At 43.1% G+C, this 23,172-nt stretch overlaps 1 protein-coding gene across 3 annotated transcripts in view; it reads left to right on the forward strand.

Moving 5' to 3' along the window:
- The window catches only part of LOC126253247 (uncharacterized protein K02A2.6-like), a 307,108-nt gene that overhangs the window by 201,784 nt on the left and 82,152 nt on the right, over positions 1 to 23,172 (forward strand). Inside the window, exon 1 of one of the 3 annotated variants that reach the window (XM_049954442.1) lies at positions 22,682 to 22,853. The exons of the other annotated variants lie outside the window; for them this stretch is intronic. The gene's annotated coding sequence lies outside the window, so the exon portion shown is untranslated. Of the gene's footprint in view, positions 1 to 22,681; positions 22,854 to 23,172 lie in introns of those variants that run through there. 3 annotated transcript variants of the gene reach the window in all.

Consider the following 23,172-nt stretch of genomic DNA (forward strand, 5'->3'; position numbering starts at 1 on the left):
TCACGAAAAAACCTTTGGGTGGGCTGCCTGTACTAACACAAGAGTGTGAGAAAAAGTTGGTAAAACATATCATAACATTGCAAAACTTCGGATTTGCACCGACAAGGACCGAAGTACGTACTATGGCATATAAATTAGCTGAGAAATATAACCAACATCACAAATTTAACCGAGAAAAGGAAATTGCTGAAATGGACTGGCTACATTTATTCTTAAAAAGAAATCCGGAACTCTCAATCCGCAAATCGGATGGAGTTTCACCAGCACGGTCAAGCGGTTTAAGTACGAAAAACGTTTCAGACTATTTTTCATTGCTGCAGAACATCTTAGTAGAGCAAAACCTCCTTGATACGCCGGGAAATATATTCAGCGTAGGTGAGTCCGGACTTCAGCTGAATAATAGACCAGGTTACGTGTTGGCTGCAAAGGGGTCTAAGAGCGTGCCAGCGATAACATCCGGTGAAAAGGGTGAAACCATATCTGTAATCGCTTGCCGCAATGGAGAGGGCATGTTTTTACCCCGAGCTTGTGTTTTGAAGAGAAAAATGAAAAGGCCGAGTACAAGGACGATATGCCACCGGGTTCCACGATATTCATGTCACAAAAGTCGGCGTACGTAACAACTGATATTTTTCTTCTGTGGCTAAGGAACCATTTTGCACCTAGGAAGCCTCAGGGAACAGTCGTTCTTATTTTGGATGGACTTAGCTCTCATTGCAGCAGCGTAGATACATTAGTGTTTGCAGAAGAAAAAAAAAACATAATTTTGCCCTGTCTACCCAGCCACACCACACAGTATTTGCAGCCGCTAGACAGAGCATTTTTTTAAAGCTCTGAAATCCTATGATTACAATGCTTGCAATTCGTACATTAAAATGAATCCAAATAGAAAAATTTCCAAACTAATGTTCGGAGGACTGCTTACAAAGGCATGGGTAGAAGCAGCTATGACAGAGAAGGCAATATCGGGTTTCAGAAGCACAGGAATCATCCTGTTTAATCCTGATGTCATCCCCGAATACGCGTTTTTAACATCAGCTTCAGATCAACATCAGGCTAACAACGAACGACATGAAAACAGACCAACTTCATCTCGACCAAGTTGTTCGCACTGGCAGGAGATACCTAATCCCTCGGAAGAAGCAACTGCAGACGTAGATAACGATCAGGGACTAGAACACATACAAGCTTCACCACAACTGGGCTGTTCGCAACGGGCGGAAAATCCACAGGAAAACATGTAGTCTTCATCAGAAGCAACAGATATGACCTCGACAGTGGCAACAGAACAATCTCAAATAACCCCTGGCAAACTATTGGACCATATTTCGCCGATACCTATCCTAGATAAAGTTGCATCTGCAAGGAAGAAGTCCAGAGCTTTAGCTGAGGTTTTGACTTTTCCAGAAAACATCGACTACCTGTGAAACAGAAAACGACAAAATGAGTCAGTGAAGAGTAGAGCAAATGCTAAAAAGAGGACCAGAGGGGAAACCGTAACCAAAGGAAAAATCGTAACCAAAGAGACTACCAAAGGAATTATCAAAAAGAAGCAGCCTAAGAAACGAAAAGCGTCTACCACTGACACCGAATCCGACTCGTCGCTGGATATCCAATTGCAAGACGATGATGACGAACTGTACAGTTTGCACTAAAAAGGATGTGGATTGGATCACATGTATTAGCTGCCAACGTTGGCTGCATGAAGACTATTCAAAATATGAATCGATGTGTGACGTATGTGGCAAAAAGCAGGGAAAATAAGTTCACCACTTCACTCAAAGGGCATTCGCCGTGTTATTTATGTATTTTGTTTAAATATACAATTTATTGTCTTCTATGAGGCCCAAATTTTTTGTTCACCATATCACCCTGATTTACCTTACAAATCACAATACATTCGAAACTGTGGAGAGATGTGTTCCACGTGTAGTCCTCACATTTGGAGGCAATACTTCACTCACGTCTGCAGTAAATTGCGAAATCTTTGAAACACCCCCACGATCATCTCGATCTTGACACAGCTGCGCCATTTCTACAGCCGTGTCAACTGGAGTAATGTTGTTGTTGTTGTGGTCTTCAGTCCTGAGACTGGTTTGATGCAGCTCTCCATGCTACTCTATCCTGTGCAAGCTTCTTTATCTCCCAGTACCTACTGCAACCTACATCCTTCTGAATCTGCTTAGTGTATGCATCTCTTGGTCTCCCCCTACGATTTTTACCCTCCACGCTGCCCTCCAATACTAAATTGGTGATCCCTTGATGCCTCAGAACATGTCCTACCAACCGATCCCTTCTTCTGGTCAAGTTGTGCCACAAACTCCTCTTCTCCCCAATCCTATTCAGTACCTCCTCATTAGTTATGTGATCTACCCATCTAATCTTCAGCATTCTTCTGTAGCACCACATTTCGAAAGCTTCTATTCTCTTCTTGTCCAAACTATTTATCGTCCATGTTTCACTTCCATACATGGCTACACTCCATACAAATACTTTCAGAAAAGACTTCCTGACACTTAAATCTATACTCGATGTTAACAAATTTCTCTTCTTCAGAAACGCTTTCCTTGCCATTGCCAGTCTACATTTTATATCCTCTCTACTTCGTCCATCATCAGTTATTTTGCTCCCCAAATAGCAAAACTCCTTTACTACTTTAAGTGTCTCATTTCCTAATCTAATACCTTCAACATCACCCGACTTAATTCGACTACATTCCATTATCCTCGTTTTGCTTTTGTTGATGTTCATCTTATACCCTCCTTTCAAGACACTGTCCATTCCGTTCAACTGCTCTTCCAAGTCCTTTGCTGTCTCTGACAGAATTACAATGTCATCGGCGAACCTCAAAGTTTTTATTTCTTCTCCATGGATTTTAATACCTACTCCGAATTTTTCTTTTGTTTCCTTTACTGCTTGCTCAATATACAGATTGAATAACATCGGGGAGAGGCTACAACCCTGTCTTACTCCCTTCCCAACCACTGCTTCCCTTTCATGCCCCTCGACTCTTATAACCGCCATCTGGTTTCTGTACAAATTGTAAATAGCCTTTCGCTCCCTGTATTTTACCCCTGCCACCTTTAGAATTTGAAAGAGAGTATTCCAGTCAACATTGTCAAAAGCTTTCTCTAAGTCTACAAATGCTAGGAACGTAGGTTTGCCTTTCCTTAATCTTTCTTCTAAGATAAGTCGTAAGGTCAGTATTGCCTCACGTGTTCCAGTATTTCTACGGAATCCAAACTGATCTTCCCCGAGGTCGGCTTCTACTAGTTTTTCCATTCGTCTGTAAAGAATTCGTGTTAGTATTTTGCAGCTGTGGCTTATTAAACTGATTGTCCGGTAATTCTCACATCTGTCAACACCTGCTTTCTTTGGAATTGGAATTATTATATTCTTCTTGAAGTCTGAGGGTATTTCGCCTGTTTCATACATCTTGCTTACCAGATGGTAGAGTTTCGTCAGGGCTGGCTCTCCCAAAGCCGTCAGTAGTTCCAATGGAATGTTGTCTACTCCGGGGGCCTTGTTTCGACTCAGGTCTTTCAGTGCTCTGTCAAATTCTTCACGCAGTATCGTATCTCCCATTTCATCTTCATCTACATCCTCTTCCATTTCCATAATATTGTCCTCAAGTACATCGCCCTTGTATAGACCCTCTATATACTCCTTCCACCTTTCTGCTTTCCCTTCTTTGCTTAGAACTGGGTTTCCATCTGAGCTCTTGATGTTCATACAAGTGGTTCTCTTATCTCCAAAGGTCTCTTTAATTTTCCTGTAGGCAGTATCTATCTTACCCCTAGTGAGATAAGCCTCTACATCCTTACATTTGTCCTCTAGCCATCCCTGCTTAGCCATTTTGCACTTCCTGTCGATCTCATTTTTGAGACGTTTGTATTCCTTTTTGCCTGCTTCATTTACTGCATTTTTATATTTTCTCCTTTCATCAATTAAATTCAATATTTCTTCTGTTACCCAAGGATTTCTACTAGCCCTCGTCTTTTTACCTACTTGATCCTCTGCTGCCTTCACTACTTCATCCCTCAAAGCTACCCATTCTTCTTCTACTGTATTTCTTTCCCCCATTCCCGTCAATTGTTCCCTTATGCTCTCCCTGAAACTCTGTACAACCTCTGGTTCTTTCAGTTTATCCAGGTCCCATCTCCTTAAATTCCCACCTTTTTGCAGTTTCTTCAGTTTTAATCTACAGGTCATAACCAATAGATTGTGGTCAGAGTCCACATCTGCCCCTGGAAATGTCTTACAATTTAAAACCTGGTTCCTAAATCTCTGTCTTACCATTATATAATCTATCTGATACCTTTTAGTATCTCCAGGGTTCTTCCATGTATACAACCTTCTATCATGATTCTTAAACCAAGTATTAGCTATGATTAAGTTGTGCTCTGTGCAAAATTCTACCAGGCGGCTTCCTCTTTCATTTCTTAGCCCCAATCCATATTCACCTACTACGTTTCCTTCTCTCCCTTTCCCTACACTCGAATTCCAGTCACCCATTACTATTAAATTTTCGTCTCCCTTCACTATCTGAATAATTTCTTTTATTTCATCATACATTTCTTCAATTTCTTCGTCATCTGCAGAGCTAGTTGGCATATAAACTTGTACTACTGTAGTAGGTGTGGGCTTCGTATCTATCTTGGCCACAATAATGCGTTCACTAAGCTGTTTGTAGTAGCTTACCCGCGTTCCTATTTTCCTATTCATTATTAAACCTACTCCTGCATTACCCCTATTTGACTTTGTGTTTATAACCCTGTAATCACCTGACCAGAAGTCTTGTTCCTCCTGCCACCGAACTTCACTAATTCCCACTACATCTAACTTTAACCTATCCATTTCCCTTTTCAAATTTTCTAACCTACCTGCCCGATTAAGGGACCTGACATTCCACGCTCCGATCCGTAGAACGCCAGTTTTCTTTCTCCTGATAACGACATCCTCTTGAGTAGTCCCCGCCCGGAGATCCGAATGGGGGACTATTTTACCTCCGGAATATTTTACCCAAGAGGACGCCATCATCATTTAATCATACAGTAAAGCTGCATGCCCTCGGGAAAAATTACGGCCGTAGTTTCCCCTTGCTTTCAGCCGTTCGCAGTACCAGCACAGCAAGGCCGTTTTGGTTATTGTTACAAGGCCAGATCAGTCAATCATCCAGACTGTTGCCCTTGCAACTACTGAAAAGGCTGCTGCCCCTCTTCAGGAACCACACGTTTGTCTGGCCTCTCAACAGATACCCCTCCGTTGTGGTTGTACCTACGGTACGGCTATCTGTATCGCTGAGGCACGCAAGCCTCCCCACCAACGGCAAGGTCCATGGTTCAAGGGGGGGTGGAGTAATGTACACTTCACTTTTGACGTGACCCCATATAGAAGAAACCGAAGGATTGAGTTTGGGCTACCTTGGATGCCCACGTATAAGCTTCGGTTGACGTATCCATCGTGGACCTATTGACGCATTATATAGGTAAAAAAAAAAGTACCTGTGCCTCATCAGGCATGTATCACACTGCCCAAAGTTGCGTAAGGTAACATAGGCCATTGGTGAAAGTTAACTCCAGTTATATGCGGACTTAAGCCCAGTGTTTACATTTGAGGTACATCTGTACTAATCAGGACAGTATTTTGTACTGAAATTAGTGACGGTTAGTAACCACACATTCGCAATTATGTCGCAAACCAGATGTTAGCCGACCCATGTTCACTGGAATGTCTTTACTTCTGTTATCGTATTCTTTCACACGTGTCACACTGATATACTGAAGAGTCAAAGAGACTGGTACACTTGCCTAATATCGCGTAGGGCCCCTGCGAGCACGCAGAAGTGTCGCAGCACGACGTGGCATGGATTCGACTAATTTCTGAAATAGTACTGGAGGGAACTGACACCATGAATCCTGCAGGGCTGTCCATAAATCCATAAGAGTACGAGGGGGATGAGATCTCTTCTGAACAGCACGTTGCAAGGCATCCCAGATATGCTCAATAATGTTCATGTCTCGGGAGTTTGGCGCCAGCGAAAGTGTTGTGCATATAGCGCAATGCCATAGTCCTAATCATCATATGCAGGAGCAAGAAGTAATTCAATAAACTCATAAGAGTGTTCCAGAACCACTCTGTAGCAATTCTGGAGATGTGGGGTGTCGCATTAACCTGGTGTAATTGCCCAAGTTCACCGGAAAGCACAATGGACATGAATAGATACAGGTGATCAGACAGGATGCTTAGGCACGTGTCACCTGTCAGAGTCGTATCTAGACGTATCAGGGGTCCCACATCACTCTAACTTCACATGTCCCACACCATTACAGAGCCTCCAACAGCATGAAAAGTCCTTGCTGACATGCAGCATCCATGGACTCATGAGGCTGTCTCCATTCCCGTACACGTCCATCCGCTCGATACAATTCGAAACGAGGCTCGTGCAACGAGGCAACATGTTTCCAGTAATCAGTAGTCCAATGTCGGTGTTGACGGGTCCAGGCGAGGGGGAAAGCTTTGTGTCGTGCAGTCATCGAGGGTATATACGAGTCGACCTTCGGCTCCGAAAGCCCATATTGATGAAGTTTCATTGAATGGTTCGCACGCTGGCACTTATTGATGCTTCAGCATTGACATCTACAGCAATTTGCGGAAGGGTTGCTCTTCTGTCACATTGAACACCCTTCAGTCGTCTTTCTTACAGGATCTTTTTCCGGCAGCAGCCATGTCGGAGATTTGATGTTTTACCGGATTCCTGATTTTCATGGCACGTTCGTGAAATGGTCGCACGGGAAAATCCCCACTTCATCGCTACCTGGGAGATGCTGAGTCCCATTGCTCGTGCGCCAACTATAACACCACACTCAGACTCCCTTAAATCACTGCCATTGTAGCAGCAGTAACCGATGTAACTGCGCCTGACACTTGTCTTGCGCCGCGCGGGATTAGCCTAGCGGTCTAGGCGCTGTAGTCATGGACTGTGCGGCTGGTCCCGGCGGAGGTTCGAGTCCTCCCTCGGGCATGGGTGTGTGTGTTTGTCCTTAGGATAATTTAGATTAAGTAGTGTGTAAGCTTAGTGACTTATGACCTTAGCAGTTAAGTCCCATTAGATTTCACACACATTTGAACTTGTCTTAAATAGGCGTTGCCGACCTAAGCGCCGCATTCTGCGTGTTCACATATCTCTGTATTTGAACACCCATGCCAGTACCAGTTTCTTTGGCGCTTCAGTGTATGTAAATGATATATTTTTCACTAAGAGATCTCATGTTTATCTTAAATGAAAATTAATCGTGACTTTCCTTAATATCCAGCTCAGAAATAAGATTTAGAAATGTATTTCTGTTACAGAGGAAAACCCCTATGTCTCTACGATGATTAGATTTATTTTTCTTGTCAAGGGCCCAAGGAAAAGAAGTTTATTTCTGAAAAGGCAGCGGGTAAGGGTGATCGCATAATGAAGGGGGGGGGGGGGGATAGTCTCGAACCGGCCCTGTTGATCAGTCTTAACTTCAGGATATGCACCAGTCATCGTACGTTAACTAAACACTGTAGTTTTAATAATATTGTCACATTAATATTAGATTGTTAATGAGTAAATGTATGAGCTAGAGATAATCAATTGTCGCCCTTTTTATGCGCCGTCGGGTTACGATAGCCGACTGGAAACAAACATGTTTGGTCGTCCTACATCGATTCCGGAGGGTTACGGATCCATTGTACACTCATGCTCATAAATTAAGAATACTTGCAGAATGTGATGCCACACAACGTGGCACTACACAAAACTGGCGCTAATAGCATAGGCACATAGGGAACACACACGACACATCTGTGATTCCACGGTATTGGTGATACGTTGAGAAAACCGTCCCGAAACACATGTGCTACAAAACGCCACTGTTTCCTGCGCGTGTACCCCGACATCAGTATGTGATATGATCACCATGACCACGTACACAGGCCGCACAACGGGTTGGCATACTCTGGATCAGGGGATCGAGCACCTGTTTGGGTTTAGCCTCCCATTCTTGCACCAGTACCTGTCGGAGCTCCTGAAGTGTCCTAGGGGTTAGAAGACGTGCAGCGATATGTCGACAGAGAGCATCCCAGACGTGCTCGATGGGGTTTAGGTGTGGAGAACAGGCAGGCCACTCCATTCGCCAGATACCTTCTGTCTCAAGGTACTCCTCCACGATAGCAGCTCGATGGGGCCGTGCGTTATCATTCATCAGGAGGAATGTGGGACCCACTGCAACCCTGAAAAGGCGGACATACTGGTGCAAAATGACGTCCCGATACACCTGACCTGTTACAGTTTGTTTGTCAAAGAGATGCAGGGCTGTACGTGCACCAATCATAATCCCACCCCACACCATCAAACCACGACCTCCATACAGGTCCCTTTCAAGGACATTAAGAGATTGATATCTGGTTCCTGGTTCACGCCAGATGTAAACCCGTCGAGGACCACTGTTCAGGCTATACCTGGACTCCGTGAACACAACCTGGGACCACTGTTCCAATGACCAAGTGCTGGCTTTACGGACTCTGCTGTGACCAGGGATCAGTGGAATGCACCTTGAAGGTCTCCGGGCGAATAAACATGTCTGTTCAGTCGTCTGTAGACTGTGTGTCTGGAGACAACAATTCCAGTGGCTGCGGTAAGGTCCCAAGCAAGGTTACTGCAGTACTCCGTGGCCGCCTGCGGACACTGATGGTGAGGTACCGGTCTTCTTGTGGTATTGTACACTTTGGACGTCCCGTACTGTAGCGCCTGGACACGTTTCCTGTCTCCTGGAATCGTTGCCATAATCTTGAGATCACACTTCGTGACACACGGAGGGCCCATGCTATGACCAGCCTCCAGTCGCCCTAGCATTCTACCCCTCATAACGTCATCAATAATTGTTGTTTGAGCCATTTTCAACACACAGTCACCATTAGCACGTCTGAAAACGTCTGCACACTTACTCGCTGCACTGTGCTCTGACATGCACCAACTCACCTCTGCGTATGTGGACTGCTGCCAGCGCCACCGTGCGACGACCGCAGGTCAAATGTAGCGTATGATCATACCCCGAGGTGATTTAAACCCGCAAACCGCCCACCAGAGCGTTGTTTCACCATGTATCAGCAATATCCTTAGCTTATGAGCGTGAGTGTAGGTGTTGCATTTACACATCCATTGTATCCGCATTAATCTCAGAAAATAATTACACCCTTCATGGGCCTGGTTGTTCAGTACGTGTGGAAGCACGACGGTGCGGTCTTGCTCTGATTAAGTCAAGTCCAGCATTTCCCATTAACCCATCTGTTAATTAATTGTTAACACAACTGAGTGTGCGCGCGTGAGCGAGACAGCGAAAAAGGAGCTGCGAGGAGTATGGGCGAGGGAAAATACTCGGTGAGTGTTGGGCGACATGAAGTGAAGCATTCGACAGATGTAGAGAGGGACAAAATTTCTGCTCGCGCCGTTACTGGTAGATTTGACTGATATGGATCTCTCATGTAGTCTAGAAGGAACCACAAACAGCTGAGTGTCATAGAACTGTACCTAGAATCAGCGTCTGTAATAGTATAGTAATGTTGTGCCTCAGTTACTTGACAAAATGTTTTGATACCGTGTGTTGGAGTACTGTTTGTTAGGTACCTTCACCAGCTTTGTCGTTTGATGTTTGAGGGAGTCGAGAGGTAGGAGCCGGCCACAACGTAGTTTTAGTGCCACGTGCTCGCTATTTTACCTGTTTTGAAGCGGCTTGGAGGTCCTTGTCAAGCACCGACTGACAGCACGCCCGCCACATTGCCCCTGGGAAAAACATCCTGTCAGTGAAGAAGTGTGATTGACGTATTCTTGAGGGTTTTTTATTTATAAGTATTTTGTTTTGTTTCACACTAGCACATAATAATGATAACAATTATAACCAGCTTCGGCCATACGTTGGCCATCGTTGGGTTTTACGAGAGAAAAAGAAAAAAATGCACATTGAAATCTTAATTACCTTTTTAAGTTTTTGCGAGCTGCATTTATAAGTAAAAAACAAAGTACACTAACGATTTGCCTTCTTGTTCGCCAAATGCCACATATGACATGTAGATATGAACCATATGTATTCTGGTTACTTGGAAATAGAACTGGCGAAAAATTTATATATTGTTGTGTATTTTTTCCCCTATTTTATAATCCGAAAATTTTCAATGTACCCGCGCGACCGCTGCGGTCGCAGGTTCGAATCCTGCCTCGGGCATGGATGTTTGTGATGTCCCTAGGTTAGTTAGGTTTAAGTAGTTCTAAGTTCTAGGGGACTGATGACCGCAGAAGTTAAGTCCCATAGTTCTGAGAGCCATTCATTGTACGTCGAAACTGGTTATGAATGTTATCATATTAGGGGCCATCCATGAATTACGACACACGTTATGATGAGGGGAGGGAGGTCAAAAAGTGTGACATCGTCAGACCTCTCTGATGGGCGGGGGGGGGGGGGGACGGACGAGTCATAGCTTTGTGACTTCACATGTTCCAAAAAAATGTTCAAATGTGTGTGAAATCTTATGGGACTTAAGTGCTAAGGTCATCAGTCCCTAAGCTTACGCACTACTTAACCTAAATTATCCTAAGGACAAACACACACACCCATGCCCGAGGGAGGACTCGAACCTCCGCCGGGACCAGCCGCACAGTCCATGACTGCAGCGCCTTAGACCGTTCGGCTAATCCCGCGCGGCTGACTTCACGTGTATGAATCTAAAGAATTACAGCTCTAATGAGAAACTTTAAAATATTACCAATATTATTAAATAAGGTTTAAATCAGTTTCTATCGCACCTTCCGTTGCGGCCGAGTGGTTCTAGGCGCTTCAGTCTGGAACCGCGCGACCGCTACGGCGCAGGTTCGAATCCTGCCTCGGGCATGGATGTGTGTGATGTCCGTAGGTTAGTTATATTTAAGTAGTTCTAAGTTCTAGGGGACTTATGACCTCAGATGTTAAGTCCCATAGTGCTGAGAGCCATTTGAACCAGTTTCTATCGCTTTTTGGCACGTGGCAGCCGCGCGTGTTCACGGTCGCAGTACCTACTGTATCGTGTGTCGGTCGCCTTTCACATACGCCGAAAGGCCAATACGGCCTTTGAGCTTTTCACAAACACCGCCGTTGCTCAGGTTTCGCCTGTGTTTGTTTATATCGTTCAGTCGACACATGACTTTGGCAAGTGATGAACGTGGTTTTACTAGTTCACTGTTTTGTCATTTTCAGTTTATCTAACAAAGTACAAATGAGTAAAAAACCTGAGTGAAGTATTCTTTATCGCAAACTATGAAGTAGACATTGCAGCTTATGCTGACAAAAATTAACAAAATAACATCTTACGGTGAAGCTTGAAAAGTAGTGACAATCTTGAAGAAGGTCAGTTACATTCGAAAATTAAGGAATTGAAAATAAAATTGACGAAAAACTGATACGGATTATTTTTTCAAAAATTTCTTCGTCGTCAAAACCACCAAAACAACTAGAGCCCGTGGGCGTTAAAAGTAATTTGGAGTTTTACGTAATTTTAGTATTTAGTTCTCCCCTGCTAAAAATGTTCCGGGCAAACTGAAAAACGGAACAATCCTATCAGTTAAGTTCAGTTGTTATTCACTACTTATTATAAAGCAAAATCGGCAACCGCATCTTTGTCTGTCTGTCTGTCTGTCTGTCTGTGGTAATGGTCGAAAGGTACAGGCTCGATTTCAATGTAGAGCTGGATTCTTCAGGGCGATTAAATACACCTATGGTGCGAAATGCCCGTATTCAATAATTTACACGTTTACTTTTAACTAAACTAAAGATTTTAATGTGCAGTCAAGTGGCAGCCAGTTACTTCAAACAGTACCTAAATCAACGCCAAGTCAAAACACTTCACGGAATAAAATAATTTGTCGTTCTGGAACCTGAGCTCCGTAGCATGCTGCTAGCATGGCGACATAAAAGGCAACAAAAACACAGCAGCATTAAGGAAAGACATTCAACAGGGAAAAAACGTGATGAGAGAAAGACAGCGCAACTGAAAATAGGTGGTGATTCTAAGAAAACAAAAAAATCTAAAATTTTGTGGAAGTAAGAGTTTAAGAAAATCGATCCGGTTTATTTCAAGTCATAAAGGTGATAGCAGCTCTGGTGGCGCCGCTCATCGACGTCGCACTGAAATAGAAGGTGCTGCATAACACTCGACTACTTACAAGACGAACTCTGTAAACAAGGCTATACTATCAGTCTATCAGGGTTATACTTAAGGAATCCTTCTCAGGCGGGTCAATACAGAGGAAGGATCAAAACACTTTGTAACTGTTCCTGTTAAATTGTGCAAACCATACTCTACGCAACATGTAGAGGAGAGAGGTGGCAAATTCTGTGGAGACACGGTAAGAAATATCGAATCTTTAATTTTGGACCCTGGTCAAGTATCTTTTTATCAGTGTACGAGAAAGCACGTGTGCCATTAGGTACTACAGCAGGACATGCTCAAGCACCATTGTGAATGCACCTTGACTACTATGTAAAATTAACGGATCATGATTTCGTAGCCGCTGAAGAATATAAACTTATTCCCTGTGTTAATGCATGTATTGTAATAAACAAAGATAGTGAGGGGGAAACCTGTAGCTGTGACACGCTCTGTGCCTAAATTCGTAGCGATTCGTAGTGGAGAAATTGTTCCTGTAACGCAGAGACACATGCCACAGACTTGACTTTCGAGCTCTAGAATGTTTTGTGAAACCCGTGTTTATTTTTACTTGCGATTATGGTCCCGACGAAAATCCACGATAAGAACGACAAGGGCGCAATGGCGGATACATAAAGAGTCATCAGCTCATCCTCGCTGCCTCTCGCAGTTGCAAAGATACAAGTGTGAGAAACTCACTTGGTACTACTGAAGAAATAGTATCGTTATTTACAGCTTCTAGGAAGCGGTTCGCAACATTGAAGAGTCACCTTAAACACTTGCTGCAATGACATTGTCAAACGAGATGGGTTGAGCGACATGATGCTGTTATTCAATTCGCAGCTGATCTCGGAACAAAGTTCTCAAAGAAATACAGTTTTGGAGGAATAGGTCAACGGCTGCCAAACCCAATGTTCTCCTTCGAGCTCTCTCTAATTGTGAGTTTATTATCACTCTGTTTGCACTGTGTGACATTATGAGCATAACATATCCAGTCAGCAAAATCTTACAAGACCGTAGCTTGGACGTCGCGATGGCAAAATGAAAATTAAATTCGACGATCAAGGTGTACGACAGCATGAGAGCTAATGCTGATAGCCGCTTTGCTCGTATTGTTGAAGAGGCGAAGACAGTTGTGGATGAGTTAGACGTGGAGATAAGTGCTCCTCGTCTTACAAGCAAAGACACAGGGAAAACTGCGATCATAATGATGATGCTATGACACATTGGAAGAGAACTGTTTTTATGCCTACACTGGACCATGTTACTACTGACATGAGAGGACGTTTTGCTGAAGAAAATATTTATCATTTAAAATTCAACATACTTTTGCTCCCACAACTACTGAAACATGACGGTAATGATCTGGCACATAAATTGAATCATTGCTTAACTGAACTACCGTTCTTTGAAGAAGAATCGCTCTTTGTAATTAAAAAGAGATTAATGAGACAGATTCTTCAATCCAAGCAAACGAGGATAAACGCCCTTTATGATCGTGTTTCTGTTATGCAAGCGTTGTCTGTCTGTCCTACTTTGCACACGGTGTACAAAATATTTGCGTGTCTACCTGCTTCTATTGCTACAGTAGAAAGTTTTTCAACATTTCGGCGCACTAAGACTTGGCTGAGGTCGACAGTGGAGGAGGATAGACTTAATGGCTTAGCTGTGTTGAACACTCATCCTGACATTCCTATTGACGATGTAATTAACCGATTTACCAGGAAGAATAGACGCATAGAATTCATCATTTAAGGACGGGAACCACAATTTAACTTTTTTATATCATAAGATGGCATTGTCTTGTATATGTTTATAATCAGTTTAAATAAAACTTTCTTAAACTTTGCACGTGACTTGATTATTTTTTATTACGGTAAAAATAAAGGTAGCTCCTTGAGGTTTTTCTGTATCCACCACTGCAAGGGCGCCCATAACTGTACCTTTTGTCGGCCAACTGTTAAACGAGAAGCGCCCTTGGTGGGGAAAGCGGCCTTCCCAGTAAGGATCCAGCAACTGTACTACAGGCAGACCCAAAATCAGGTGCCCGTTTCTTGTCCGAAAAGAGTTAAAACAAAAAGAACTGTTGGCTAACGTTGCCAGCCCCGAAGAAAGAGTTGCAGTTTATACAAAAGTCAGCCTTGTCACCATAGGACGCATCAGAAGGAAACGAATAAACAAACCACTTGGTTTCGTTGAATCGCCAAGAAATAGCGCTAAGAATCTTGGGAGGAAACCCATCGTTACAGAGCTATAAAAAACCGGTGATTCGACAAACGATGGAGGACTTTGACATCAATCAAAAAAATAGTACCGGCATTACACATTACTTTTTCCAATAAACCAAAAAAATTAATTTTTCTTGACAGAAAGTTGTTTTTGGACAAAACACTGCATGAAAAGGGATTTCTCTGGAAGGGATGGCGAATGTTAGTCGAAGCAACAGGTTTATTGTGGTAAATATTGGATCTAATGCTCGTTTCATTTATTGACCTACAGCAATGTTATTCTCTTCAAAATATTTCCAGTTATTTAGTATATACTTACGCGTGGGCTTTTTCCAAAACCCGAAAGACTTCTGGAACTCTTATCTTTAGGACAGGCTTTAGCCCTCTCAGCGACGCGTTTTTAATCTCATGTGTGCTTGTAAAGACTGTGATTTAAAGTCGCCTTTATTTTTGAAAATAAGAAAAGGTCACATAGAGCGAACACGTGTGCTAAATCATCGTTACAGTATTGTTCTTGGGCATAAATTCACGAACACGCAACTTAGTCAGAGCAGGTGGATTATTGTGGTGCAAAAACCATGGGTTTCTCCGTCACAAATCCAGGCTTTGTAATCAGATTGCTTCACGCAAAGGATGTTGAACTTGTACGTAGTAATTCTTATTGTTCCTTTCACCTTAAGGCAAGAATTCATGGCACGGTGTGATGTTAAAACCGAAAAACATTACTGTGTAATCTTCACATTTGATCGCATTTGTCGAGCATTCGGTCTTGGCGATCTAGGTTGCTTCCACTGGGACGGTAAAAGCCTTTGTTTCACTGTCATATCCATCAACCCATGTTTAGTCACCTATTATGACTCATTTCAATAGTTCTATACCGCTGTTGACGTCACCTAGTAATTCCTGAGCCTCATGCGTTCGCCGTTATTTCTGTTCAAAAGTCAACAGTTACGGAATTTCGGCCGGCCCCTTGTGGCCGAGCGGTTCTAGGCGCTTCAGTCCGGAACCGCGCTGCTGCTACGGTCATAGATTCAAATCCTGCCTCGGGCATGGATGTGTGTGCTGTCCTTAGGTTAGTTAGGTTTAAGTAGTGCTAAGTCTAGGGGACTGATAACCTCAAATGTTAAGTCCCATATCCATATGCCTAACATTGTACTGATACCTTTTAGACGTTTTTACCAACAGTAAGAGTGATGCGAATAGGACTAGGACAACAAGCGCAATTACAAATTCCTCCTTACTTTGTAAACGCTTCTCGTGTAGCCAGAATTGTTGGGTCTCATCGCAGCCGTTCAAAGAAAAATTCTACCGCATAGTAGCAACACAGGGTAAGAGTAGACTTTAGATGTTACAAAATAATTCCACTACATGGTGTTAAAAATTCGTTCGGAATGTATCCATCGTTTTAGGATAATATAATAGACGAACATGCATTCAGACGAACAGGCATTCGATTCTGCATTTGTAGTAGACTAGCTTAGTGCGCGCTGCTTCGCTCGTGGAGTCTGTATGGTCTGCACAGTTTTTTTTTTTTTTTTCCTCTATCAAATTTTTATGTTGTTCACAAATTGCAACACCTTCTAAACTTTTCACGCTAATTAAGGCCGTAGAAGCACTGTATTTTCCCAATGTACTTTTGACCGAAAGCTATTATGCTAGCTACAGTCCAAGGTTATTGCCATTCTCGTTCTTGTGGTGACATTTCCATAGGAACTTTCATTCCCTAACACACATTCCATTATATCTAACTGGCAAGTGAAATAACAATTTTCGCAGATTTAGCTTTAAAAATTTCATAATATAACAATATATTTTCTTAAAAATTTTCCCTACCTTAGGTGTTGAATTTTCAAAAACAGTGAAACCCGTATTTTTTAAAATTCCTAACATAGAAACCAAATACAAATTTTCGTTGATTTACCTTTGAAAATGTTTTCACAATGAAACAATTCCATAAGACTTTTCATCCTCTACTTCGCTACCTTTAGGGCTGAGTTTCCAAAAACACTGAAACGCGTATATTTTTTTTTTTCTAACCGAGAAGTCAGGTACCAATTTTCATAGATGTTGTTTAAAAATGCCTTAGTAGTTCTTAAATAATTTATTTAAGAAACTTGCACGCACTATTTTACTATATTTCCAAAAATGCTGAAAAACGAATTTTTTTATTTCCGACTGAGAGATCAAACACCAGTTTTCGTAGTTCGATTCTCAAAATTGCCGTAATAGCGACATATTTTCAAAGAGACTTTCATCCCATACTTCACTCCCCTTATGTGTGGAATTTCAAACAATCCCCGTATAAACGACGCGTACAGTATAAGATCAACCCTCTTTCCTAATTTCAAGTTTGTATCCTAAGCAGTTTCGACTGGGCAATAATGAGTCAGTGAATCAGTCTGGCCCTATTTCAAGCGATTAGGAGCTGGATTTCTATAAACAGTGACACACGTATTTCTTATTTCTAACAGAGAAGCCAAATGCAAATTTTCATAGATTTAGCTTTGAAAATGCGTTGATAATAAAATATTTCATAGGTTGTTTCACCTCCGATTTCACTCCATTAGGGGTTGAATTTCCAAAAACACTGACTCATATATTTTTTATTTGCAACCGAGGAGTCAAATACTAATTTTCATAGTTGTAGCTTTAAAAATGCTTTAGTAGTTCACTAATAATGATTTGTTTTTAAAAAAAGTTTCACCCACGTAGGGGATAAATTTCCAAACTTGCTGAAACCCAGATTACGTTATTTCAGACCGAGAAACCAAATACCAATTTTCTTAGGTCTGGCTTCAAAATTGCCTCAACAGCGATATATTTTCAAAATCTCGTTCGTCCCGTATCTTTTCTTAAAGACTTCTGCAGTATAAGATCAGCACCTTCTCCAAATTTCAAGCTTCTCTCCTTTGTGGCTTGGGCTGGACAGTGATGAGTCATTAAGTGAATGAGTGAGTGAGTGAGTGAGTGAATGAGTGAGTCAGTCGGGACATTGCCTTTTATAGATAGAGTATATGGAACCCATCTTCACTTCATACATTCATATAATTCACTCTGTACCGTTCTGTTTCGGAAGAAGACAATCGTCTTTTGTACTTCGTGTGGTGTTAATGCATTTATCTAAAAATAAAAATGCTGCCAGGACGTATCTGTACACTATGTCGCCATAGATTTAAAGCGCGCGCCGCGCAGGACCGGTACAACTTTGTGAAACAGCCTGTAGAGGTGCCTTGTGAGTTAGCTGGCTGGGCAGAGTGGGGACTCGCTTGCTCAAGAATGAGTTTACAGGAGGACTGTATTCTCGTGTCAGAAACGTACATAAAACACAATTTATACAACTGTTGACAGATCAACACAGCTTATATAATCTTTGGCCACTTCCAGTGCATTTTCCGTTGCCTGGTGAAGGTCATCTTCTGTACAGGTGGCCGGACACAGTCGCCACTCAAGCATATGTTGAACAGTCTGTTCTTCCCGCAGCCACATTGGGTTTCTTGAATGTATCCCCATTTTGCCAGGTTAACCCGCGATGTGCCCACTCCTGATCTCAGCCTATTCAAGGACTTTAAGGCTGGCCAACTCTCGTCATGACTAGGGGATAAAAGGTTATGAAAATCTTTTCCAGCCAGGGGATGGGATGTCTCAGCCCTCGATAGTTGCAGTCTGACATCTTCATCAGTGGTTGTTAGTTACTTGACCTTAGTTGTTGTGGGTAGGGCTGTTGCCCATGCATGGGATGCGTTTTTCCCTGCTCCATTTTCGTTCTTTCACTGTTTGCTGTACAGCAGGAGCAGGTGCAATTCTTACAAGGTGGCGGAGCCACCTGCGCAATACCGACTTTTAAATCATTTTCTTGAAAGACAAACACTTGACCTATGCAATATTTTTTGTTTTCCCTGAGCGCTTTGAAGGGCCGAGGCCCCTCCGTGTCCCTGGGTCTGGGCACCCCTGACGAACGAATTATTGTTTGTACTGTACATTTTAAAGATTTTGACTTGGATACTACACTTCCTGGCCATTAAAATTGCTACACCAAGAAGAAATACAGATGATAAACGGGTATTCATTGGACAAATACATTATACTAGAACTAACATGAGATACATTTTCACCCAATTTGCGTGCATAGATTGTGAGAAATCAGTACCCAGAATAACCACCTCTGGCCGTAATAACGGCCTTGATACGTCTGGGCATTGAGCCAAACAGAGCTTGGATGGCGTGTACAGGTACAGCTACCCATGCAGCTTCAACACGATACCACAGTTCATCAAGAGTAGTGACTGGCGTATTGTGAAGAGCCAGTTGCTCGGCCCCATTGACCAGACGTTTTAAATTGGTGAGAGATCTGGAGAATGTGCTGGCCAGGGCAGCAGTCGAACATTTTCTGTATCCAGAAAGGCCCATACAGGACCTGTAACATGCGGTCGTGCATTATCCTGCTGAAATGTAGGGTTTCGCAGGGATCGATTGAAGGGTATAGCCACGGGTCGTAACACATCTGAAATGTAACGTCCACTGTTCAAAGTGCCGTTCAATGCTAACAAGAGGTGACCGAGACGTGTAACCAATAGCACCCCATACCATCACGCCGGGTGATACGCCAGTGTGGCGAAGACGAATACACGCTTCCAATGTGCGTTCACCGCGATGTCGCCAAACACGGATGCGACAATCATGATGCTGTAAACAGAACCTGGATTCATCCGAAAAAATGCCTTTTTGCCATTCGTGAACCGTCGTCGAGTACACCATTGCAGGCGCTCCTGTCTGTGATGCAGCGTCAAGGGTAACCACTGCCATGGTCTCCGAGCTGATAGTCCATGCTGCTGCAAACGTTGTCGAACTGTTCGTGCAGATGGTTGTTGTCTTGCAAACGTCCCCAGCTGTTAACTCGGGGATCGAGACGTGGCTGCACGATCCGTTAGAGCCATACGGATAAGATGCCTATCATCTCGACTGCTTGTGATACGAGGCCGTTGGGATCCAGCACGGCGTTCCGTATTACCCTCCTGAACCCACCGATTCCATATTCTGCTAACAGTCATTGGATCTCGATCAACTCGAGCAGCAATGTCGCGATACGATAAACAGCAATCGCGGTAGGCTACAATCCGACCTTTATCAAAGTCGGAAACGAGGCATCACAACAACGTTCCACCAGGCAACGCCGGTCAACTGCTGTTCGTGTATGAGAAATCAGTTGGAAACTTTCCTCATGTCAGCACGTTGTAGGTGTCGCCACCTGCGCCAGCCTCGTGTGAATGCTCTGAAAAGCTAATCATTTGCATATCAAAGCATCTTCTTCCTGTCGGTTAAATTTCGCGTCTGTAGCACGTCATCTTCGTGGTGTAGCAATGTTAATGGCTAGTAGTGTATTTACATTGCCACTAATGCTCCAGGAAGAAGTGCATTTAACAGAGTGGAAGGGCGAATGGCGCCTCTTAGTCGCGAACGTACCGCTGTTGTATTAAAACATGACAATTTTGGTTCACATCTTGATTTCAGTAATCGAACCACTGACTTGGCTAGCAAAACGGAACTTTGAGATTGCAGGCATCGTGTTGGCTAATATTTGGGACCAGTTGGGCATTGACGATTTTCCTGTGGTTGCCGAATGTATTGTGCCAACAGATACCTGGCTGGATATCGTACAGGCTAGGTCACTGGAAAACGATTCTACTTGGTACGCAAATCATATACGTGAATCGCAATATTTTCGAAGAATTGTAAAATGCGAGGCTTTCGCGTGATGCGGTGTGCGACAATCTAGCCTGCGGCGATTATTACCTGTTTTGATTAAACGAACTTAAGACGGGTACGTACCTGTAGGTAATGACGACACCGAAGGTAAATTTGCTACGCTGTTACTACAGCTATCTTGGACCTCAGAGTGTCAGCACATTTGAAGCACGTTCCGTACGATGGCTATTGCCCAGTGTCGAAGCGTACTTATTTAAAAGATCTTGTGGCATCTGTGGTAAATATTTTTCATTATATAAAGCCACTAACCAACACATGCAATCACATAAAAACCAACAAAAGGTTTTGCACATGATGAAGTTTCGTCCTCAAAGAATTGCAGCTAGACGTGCCAGGGAAGTACTATGATAAACGATGATGATGCTTTATAGTTGGATGAAGATAATGTGTTCACATCCAATGTTCCAAACATTATCCAAATCGAGACCGCAGTGACTACTATGCCGGCCATAAATAATAGAAAGGAATGGGTTCAAAGTTCTAGACTGAATTTTGTATCGTTAATTTGATTCGACATGTTTCGTGAGTTTTCTAAAATGATTGATTCATTGTTGATTTTTTGAAATAAAGATTTTATATAAAACTATTCTAATAATTTTGGAAGTGTTGTTTTAACTTAATAGCGTCTAAATTTAAAATTGAAAAATCCGTGCCGTCTCACCAGGGCATGGGAGTCACACAAATTTGACCATCTGTAATAAGGATGGGGCGAGGGCTCCAAAAATCATGAAATTTGTTTGACGTAATTTATGGATGGCCTCTTATGTGATTGTAAAGTAAAAGTAAGTGTGTAAATCACAAAGGTTTTTTACCAGAGCTATAGTAGGGGCTGCCAAACAAAATGAAGTGCAGCGATAAAGTGATGCTGTTGTGTCTTACGCTTGACACATAGAGACATGAGACTGTATAGGAACTCAGAAAAATGGAAATTCCAGCATTCACTAGAATTTTTAAATGTCGGCAGCCACTCTCTGCTAAGAATACAAAAGAAAGAATAAGGAACCATGTTGCGCTGCGTTTGTTTTAGTGTCTCTTCCTCGCCATCAGTGTTTCGGTATATTTTATCCTATCGCCGAATGAAGTGACGGTGGTTACTGGACTGTGTTCATATTCAGAAGTACACGGGCTCCAATCCCCGTTCGATCACTATATTTAGGTTTTTCCTGAATTCTCCCGATAGCATGAAGAGACGGAATGCCGGTATAGTTCCTTGAACTTGACCAACCAGCTTTCTGCTCCATCCTTTTCCAATGCTAGCTGAATGTGTCTCGTTTATCAGGATGCTGAGGATGTGGTAGTGGTATAACAATGAACAGAAGCTGAGGAAACAAGTAGTTTTGTACTTTATGTTTGAAAGTGTAATTTCACAAAATGGTTCAAATGGCTCTGAGCACTATGGGACTTAACTTCTAAGGTCATCAGTCCCCTAGAACTTAGAACTACTTAAACCTAACTAATCTAAGGACATCACACACATCCATGCCCGAGGCGGGATTCGAACCTGCGACCGTAGCGGTCGCGCGGTTCCAGACTGTAGCGCCTAGAACCGCTCGGCCACCCCGGCCGGCGTAATTTCACATATCAGTCCCAGGAACGAATGTGTTTCATTTGATGCTTTTCCAGACGTACCTTCTGTATTTATGTATCCCGTGTGATAAGCATTAAATAAACGAAATTTTTTTGGAGACAGCTTTCGCGACCTCGCTGTATTTGATTGATACATACACCACGGTACGGTAGAAAGGCACAGAAAAAAGTTGACTATGTACATTGAAGACAAGAACACGGAAAGAAGCCCAAATGAATAAGGAACACTTACCAAGGCGGTACTGATTTGGAGACGATTAAAACAGGTACCATGGAAGAGACGCATGTAGATCGACGAAAACGCATGATGAATTGTGGTCGCACATGAAAACATTTCATTGCCTCGGTGGTGTTTTAAACGTCGACAAGTATTTCATCAATCTGTTTGGATTTGGCATAGTCTCAGAAGAAAAAAGAAAAGAAAAGAAAAAGGTGTTGTCTAGTGTCTAATGGCGAATACAATTTATCGATTGTAATTCGAATATTTGCATGTCGAATGTTGTAGAGGAAAGGTTAAAGAGATGAATGCATAGAAGCATGAAAAGTTGGTCTTTAAAAAATGCCTCGTGGAGAATAGTCTGGTCTTCGTTAGAAACTTACTTCCTCAAACCATTTTCGTCATAAGAGCATTGGGAAGCTGTAATCAGAAGTAATCATTTGAAACAAAACAGCCAGGGAACAACATAACAACAAAAGAGACGCAGCAGCGATGATTAACCTCCGCAGAAACGATCTCTGGCGGAAATGCGACCACACGTTGCGCATCTGAAATCTGCTACGCGCCGATGACTGAGTAAACCGGCTGAGCGGCAGCGCCGCGGTAGCGTTGCGCACTGCGCATGCGCGGACTGCTGGTAGCTAGCGCTGCAGCGCGACTGCGATCAGACAGCCACGTGGTGCCGTGTTGTGAGTGCGCTGTCTGCAGTGCGTCGTGCGTGCCCGTCTCTTGACCTGGTCGTGCCAGCAGCCGGCGTCGCTGCGTGTTCTTCCCAATACGCAGCGAATCCCGTGACTGAGCAGCGGTACTTTCTTCAGTGGTTTGCTACCGGCGGGACCCCTCGCCATGGGGCGGTAAGTGTCGTGCTGCCGTCAGCTGCTAGCATATGGAAGCGCACAGCCGTCTGACAGTGCCTGTATGCGGCTGCAGGCTTCTTTTGAATTGTTTTTATGACTTACCACGATATTAACTCACGTCATACACTCACTTCACACATTATAGGGTTGATTATTTCCCGTAGAATCTTGTATTCGGACTGTCATACCCCAGACCACGTGTCTTGCTTTCCTCCGCGTACTCGTGTTTTTTTTGGAAGTTACATGATCCTTATTGTTGCCCTTGCGCATATTTTATAATGCACGTACGGTCTACGACAGGCGCAAGCTGGATATT

Source organism: Schistocerca nitens, chromosome 4 (assembly GCF_023898315.1).
Source record: "Schistocerca nitens isolate TAMUIC-IGC-003100 chromosome 4, iqSchNite1.1, whole genome shotgun sequence".
Classification (NCBI taxonomy): Eukaryota; Metazoa; Arthropoda; class Insecta; order Orthoptera; family Acrididae; genus Schistocerca; species Schistocerca nitens.